Source organism: Ruditapes philippinarum, unplaced genomic scaffold (genome assembly GCF_026571515.1).
Source record: "Ruditapes philippinarum isolate M1 unplaced genomic scaffold, ASM2657151v2 ctg7204_1_1_1_1, whole genome shotgun sequence".
Lineage (NCBI taxonomy): Eukaryota > Metazoa > Mollusca > Bivalvia > Venerida > Veneridae > Ruditapes > Ruditapes philippinarum.
This window is the reverse complement of record NW_026853381.1, coordinates 1-8,081: the sequence shown is the minus strand read 5'-3', so window position 1 is coordinate 8,081 and position 8,081 is coordinate 1.

Here is an 8,081-nt window from a genome sequence, read left to right as displayed (position 1 = left end):
TTGTCATTTTTTCGACTGAATTTCTTGCCAATTGTATGAATTTGTATATCAACAATAGATTTATGCATGTAACTGTTTCGGAGGTCAAGCGTGTCCAACACATTTTTATATCACTGCGCCGGTTATGTTGACACAGTCTATACTCTATTTGAAATATTGTCTTTGTCAATCGAATATCATCTATAACTGTAATCTATCCCAATATCTTAACATATCAGCCATCTTCTGTAGCGACAAAGCAAGATGTTAATATTATATTGATACTACATCATCAAGATATAATACGATATTGTTTCTACATCATCAAGATGTTAATATGATATTGATACTACATCAATAAGACGTTAATACGATATTGATACTACATCATCAAGATGTTAATATGATATTGATACTACATCATCAAGATGTTAATATGATATTGATACTACATCATCAAGATATAATATGATATTGTTTCTACATCATCAAGAGGTTAATATGATATTGATACTACATCATAAAGATGTTAATATGATATTGATACTACATCATCAAGATGTTAATATGATATTGATACTACATCATCAAGATGTTAATATGATATTGATACTACATCATCAAGATGTTAATATGATATTGATACTACATCATAAAGATGTTAATATGATATTGATACTACATCATCAAGATGTTAATATGATATTGATACTACATCATCAAGATGTTAATATGATATTGATACTACATCATCAAGATGTTAATATGATATTGATACTACATCATCAAGATGTTAATATGATATTGATACTACATCATCAAGATGTTAATATGATATTGATACTACATCATCAAGATGATAATATGATATTGATACTACATCATCAAGATGTTAATATGATACTGATACTTGACTACATCATAAAGATGTTAATATGATATTGATACTACATCATTAAGATGTAATAATGATATTGATACTACATCATCAAGATTTTAATATGATATTGATGCTACAACATCAAGATGTTAATATGATATTGATACTGCATCATCAAGATGTTAATATGATGTTGATACTACATCATCAAGATGTTAATATTATATTGATACTACATCATCAAGATGTTAATATGATACTGATACTTGACTACATCATAAAGATGTTAATATGATATTGATACTACATCATCAAGATGTTAATATGATATTGATACTACATCATCAAGATGTTAATATGATATTTATACTACATCATCAAGATGTTAATATGATATTGATACTACATTATGAAGATGTTTATATGATATTGATACTAAATCATCAAGATGTTAATATGATATTGATACTACATCATCAAGATGTTAATATGATACTGATACTTGACTACATCATAAAGATGTTAATATGATATTGATACTACATCATCAAGATGTTAATATGATATTGATACTGCATCATCAAGATGTTAATATGATATTGATACTACATCATCAAGATGTTAATATGATACTGATACTTGACTACATCATAAAGATGTTAATATGATATTGATACTACATCATTAAGATGTAAAAATGATATTGATACTACATCATCAAGATTTTTATATGATATTGATGCTACAACATCAAGATGTTAATATGATATTGATACTACATCATCAAGATGTTAATATGATATTGATACTACATCATCAAGATGTTAATATGATATTGATACTACATCATCAAGATGTTAATATTATATTGATACTACATCATCAAGATGTTAATATGATATTGATACTACATCATCAAGATGTTAATATGATGTTGATACTACATCATCAAGATGTTAATATGATGTTGATACTACATCATCAAGATGTTAATATGATATTGATACTACATCATCAAGATGTTAATATGATATTGATACTACATCATCAAGATGTTAATATGATATTGATACTACATCATCAAGATGTTAATATGATATTGATAGTACATCATCAAGATGTTAATATGACAATGATACTACATCATAAAAATGTTAATATGATATTGGTTCTAAATCATGAAGATATAATATGATATTGATACTACATCATCAAGATTTTAATATGATATTGATACTACATCATCAAGATGTTTATATGATATTGATACTACATCATCAAGATGTTAATATGATATTGATACTTCATCATCAAGATGTTGATATGATATTGGTACTACATCATCAATATGTTAATATGATATTGATACTACATCATCAAGATGTTAATATGATATTGATACAACATCATCAAGATGTTGATATGATAATGATACTACATCATTAAGGTGTTAATATGATACTGATTCTACATCATCAATATGTTGATATGATATCATTACTACATAATCAAGATGTAAATATGATATTGATACTACATCATCAAGATGTTAATATGATTTGATGCCAAATTATCAAGATGTTAGTATAATTATGATACTACATCACTAAGATATTAATATGATATTGATACTACATCATTAAGATGTTAATATGATATTGATACTACATCATCAATATGTTAATATGATATTGATACTACATCATCAAGATGTTAATATGATATTGATACAACATCATCAAGATGCATCATTAAAATGTTAATATGATATTGATACTACATCATTAAGATGTTAATATGATATTGATACTACATCATCAATATGTTAATATGATATTGATACTACATCATCAAGTTGTTATTGTGATATTGATACAACATCATCAAGATGTTGATATGATAATGATACTACATTATTAACATGTTGATATGATATTGATTCTACATCATCAATATGTTGATATGATATTATTCTACATCATCAAGATGTAAATATTATATTGATACTACATCATCAAGATGTCAATATGATAATGATGCTACATCATCAAGATGTCAATATGATATTGATGCCAAATTATCAAGATGTTACTATAATTATGATACTACATCATTAAGATGTTAATATGATATTGATACTAAATCATTAAGATGTTAATATAATATTTATACTATATCATATAGATGTTAATATGATATTGATACTACATCATCAAGATGTTAAAATGATATCGATACTACATCATAAAGATGTTAATATGATATTGATACTACATCATCAATATGTTAATATTATATTGATACTACATCATCAAGATGTTAATATGATATTGATACTACATCATCAAGATGTTATCATAATATTGATACTACATCATCAATATGTTATTATGATATATGATATTGATACTCCATCATCAAGATGTTAATATTATATTGATACTACATCATTAAGATGTTAATATGATATTGATACTACATCATTAAGATGTTAATATGATATTGATACTACATCATCAAGATGTTAATATGATATTGATACTACATCATCAAGATGTTAATATGATATTGATACTACATTATCAAGATGTTAATATGATATTGATACTACATCATCAAGATGTTAATATGATATTGATACTACATCATCAAGAGGTTAATATGATATTGATACTACATCATCAAGATGTTAATATGATATTGATACTACATCATCAAGATGTTAATATGATATTGATACTACATCATAAAGATATTAATATGATATTGATACTACATTATGAAGATATGAAGATGCTAATATGATATTGATACTACATCATAAAGATGTAAATATGATATTGATACTACATCATCAAGATGTTAATATGATGTTGATACTACATCATCAAGATGTTAATATGATATTGATACTACATCATAAAGATGTAAAAATGATATTGATACTACATCATCAAGATGTTAATATGATATTGATACTACATCATAAAAATGTTAATATGATATTGATACTACATCGTCAAGATGTTAATATGATATTAATACTACATCATCAAGATGTTAATATGATATTGATACTACATCATCAAGATGTTAATATGATATTGATACTACATCATTAAGATGTTAATATGATATTGATACTAAATTGTCTCTCTTTTTTTAGCAAAATATAAAAATAACTTTCAAAGATTGAATAGCTCTATACTCGATCTAGAATTTAGTAAAGATTCAAATCTATTTATAGTCGGCCACCTACAGATATATCCTTTTAAAAAATCTAGGACACACTATCAAAAAAGTGAAACTCTGTTTCAGCTATCTTCATGTTACAGGACTGCGTCTGCAGTTCTCTTGTAATTTTGTTGTTATTAATGCTTCCGAGGGATCACTTTGTTTCCAGATTTCTATACTTCACAACAGCAGGTGTCAAGTGCTGTGTGGCAGCTGTAAAAAGTTGCCCCGTACTTCACTTCAGTGTTGTTATATTTTTCTGGTCCTTCGGGATCATTGATGCCAGCACTATAAAGTGTTGAGAATTAAGTACCGCTCAAGTCAGTGCTAGGGGGCGTGAGGGATGTTGCACTTTATATTATCCCTCATGTACAGTCTCAATCGAACCGATTCTGCAATTCTCTTATAATTTTGTTGTGATTAATGCTTCCGAGGGATCACTTTGTTTCCAGATTTTTTTACATAACCGTTGCTCCCGCGGATTATTCGTATATCTTCCGGATTCTATAAATAGCTTATGTGCAGATACCCGGTTTTTTTATTAAGTTGTCATATATTTTCTATCTTGTATACAATCAATATATGTCTCGCGTTCAAAAGTGTGTATTAATAAACTATAGCTTTGTAATAGCAGAGAAATTTTATTTCTGCGTACCATGACTGCTTATAATTATCCAGGATTCTACGATAAGTTTGTTGATTTACGTACCCCTAGAATGTACCTCAACAATTTTAAGTGCACCATTTCAATATCAGTGGCTCAATGTGTACCCCATATCTCTGAGCAAAAATTCAGCACGGATCCAACTAACCCATCGGATAAATGCATGAGGCTTTTTCAAGTCAGGCAATTCAATTCGTAGAAAATGGTTATGCAGCGAAAACGAGGCACGGTCGGCAATAAGTTTCTGTGTGCGTTCCCAGAACTTTCTGACCGTATATATAGAAATCTGCGAATGTACTGCCATTTTCATATATCGTGACCTTCCTTTTCTTAACATTTATTTTCATATCACATGTACAGCAGTAATTCTCGACATCGTTAAGCAGAGAATAAAGAGATGTTTGTAATGTAGCGAGAAAAGACATGTATAATTAAAATAAAAAAAATAAAGGTTGACGTCATCATTTGTTATGACATCAACCTTAATCACTGTTTATGTTTTGTGATGTCGTTTACGCAGAACATAAACATAAGAGGGGAACTGGGGTCTCCCTGTTTTAATCCAATGTCAGAAGATATAGACTTAAGTCTATAACGAAGACTTCGCCGCAGTATATATGGACCTTAACGTCATAACAAATTAACTACTTATATTTTCAACTTTTGTCAAAACACTACTCGTAAAATACAGTAAAGGCTTTGCTTGGAATTAAGTAAATTAGATATGATTAACAAGTGATTTACAAGCATGAAATTTATTTAAATCATGAACCATAAAATTAAAAACATTTTCAAAATCTTGGCAATTCAATAACAGGTAGTCAACTAAACGTGCCCCAAGTCAGGAGGTTAAAGTAATAGCCCCGATGCCTAAATCACTGTCATGCCTACCATTGGCTATCAAAGAATTTGTCGTTATGCAAATTGCTAGCACACTCCGCCTTCTATGATCTAGCACGTGGTCTTGACTTACTCTCAGTGTTTGTTAATAAATCTAAAAGGAAATTATAAAAACATAAAAAAACTAGCTCTTACTTGATACAACAACAGAATGTTTTGTTATGTCTAACCCAATATTAAAGTAATAAAATGTAACTAAAAACGATATTCTATACATTTGACATTTATGTAATCATTTTTATAAAACATTTAATACAAAGTAACTTAATTTTATTGATCGTAAAAAGCAGCTGATACGTAAAGTCAGGTATAGAAACAAACACGTTTTTGTTCAAGTATGAAAATATATATAAAATGAAAGATTAAATCTGCTTCTGCTTATTTCATCTCTTGTAAAACAAATTCAATTCTTTCGCTCTCCCAAAGGAGATAAATATAAGTGAAATTATGATTTGAATCAGTTATTCAAAGGAAACTTGTTCAGCTTTTAGCATTTTTCAGTTTACTTCTTATGTTTGAATATATATTGCATATATACACATTTCATATGGTGAATTTCCAGCTTTAATGGCAGTAAAATGAACGTTGGTGTTGTGAGTCAGATAGATAGATAGATAGATTTTTTTCGGCATAGGAACCATATACATAGTTGACAACATAACATAGGATGAAATAATGAACATTATTAAAAACTATATCACATACGAGATAACTACAAGTAAAATGGTTTCCTGTGGGGAACATTTTTAATGTTTTAATGATATAAAGATATTTCATTTAACTATTTTCAACATTTGTATCAGGAATATAGTTGACAATAATCGATCAATATAGAAGAAGGTCTTTGGAAACTGGTGACCGTTGAAAACCGGAGAAGATCGAACATGAAAGAATTATTTCTTTTTAGAAAATGATTAAATAGGCATACCATTTAATGAATAATTCCGAGCAAAAATAAAATAAAAATAAAGTAAACACACAAGTTCAAGCAGAAAATATCTATATTTATTATGGCAGATGCCACTACGAATATTTTAATTTTGTAGATGTTCAGTATAAACAATTTATTGTTTGTAAAATTTGAGAGAGATATTAAAGAAACATTGATAATTTTCAAACACATCATTCAAGTTTTTCCACCTTAAACGGTAAAATAGTTATAGAAAATTAGAAATATCACGTATGTAATAGTTTTTTGTTCTTAATTAGGTGTAATTCGGACTAATTAATTCCCTAGAGGTAAATCCGTAACGTACCGGCAAACGGTATTTAGCTAGGTTTTCGAAAAGGTCAATTAACCAATCATGTACGGTTTATAGATCACATGCTCCTCCATGTACCGAAAACAGGTCACGTGCTCCTCCATGCCTCAAAAGTTAAACGCGTACCAATACCCTGCGGTCTCCAGACCGCAGGGAATGACATGCTCACCAATACCAAGGATAACATGAAGAAGGGTAAAAAAGCTCTTATTTCCATTGTGGTCCTTTGTATTGGCGGCATGACATAGAGAGGCAGACCTAAATATAATCATGTTTAAAAGTACTTAGTCTAATGAAGTCATAAAAATGTATATTACTGTCAAATCTTGATTTCATGACACTCCTGTTTACAGCTAGGATTTAACACATTACTAAAAGTGTAAAAAGATAATTAGAAAAAAATTTAAAATCCTGAGCCGAAATATGTTAAAAAATAGTAAAAAAATAAATTCAGTTCATAAGATGACTTTTGATGGCAACCTTAAAATTTTGTAATCTGTTAATTTCCGTTAACTCAATTCCATAATTTAATTCCAGAGAAAGTAAAGGATTTAGAACTCTGACCTTTGACCTTAGGTAGACAATACCCACCCTTTTGACTACGTCTTTTACTAAGATTATGTACGGAATCTGCGAAATAACGTGTTCAGACATGTAATCCGCAGACAGGCCATTTTGTTATCTTAAAAACATGACACAACATTATCTGTTCAACTCTTCTGTGGATCGGTAACCAGCTAAGGGACTTAAAGTGGGATGGGTCAATATGGGCTCTGGAATCCAAGTCAAGTACAAATCTCATTATTTTATTTTGACAAATTTGTAACTTATCTTTTAAGGACTGTGTCAAGCTATTATACCAAACAGAGCATGCGTAATCATAGTGACACTGAATAAGAGTCATAACCAGAAGTTTCTTGGTATGCTGAGTAAGAAACTCTTTCTTGCGAACAGACTTACTCATGCAGCAAAATGACAGATTTTGGTCTATAGTTATCCGAAGATACTTGATAGATAAAGTTCATTCAATGGATGTGCCAGAACAGGTTATATGCAAGTTAGATTGTGACCTAAGCTTTTGCCTGGACCCAAATAAAATTGACTCGGTTTTACCCAAGTGCAATGACAACTTATTGTCCACTAACCATTAGCTGACCAATTC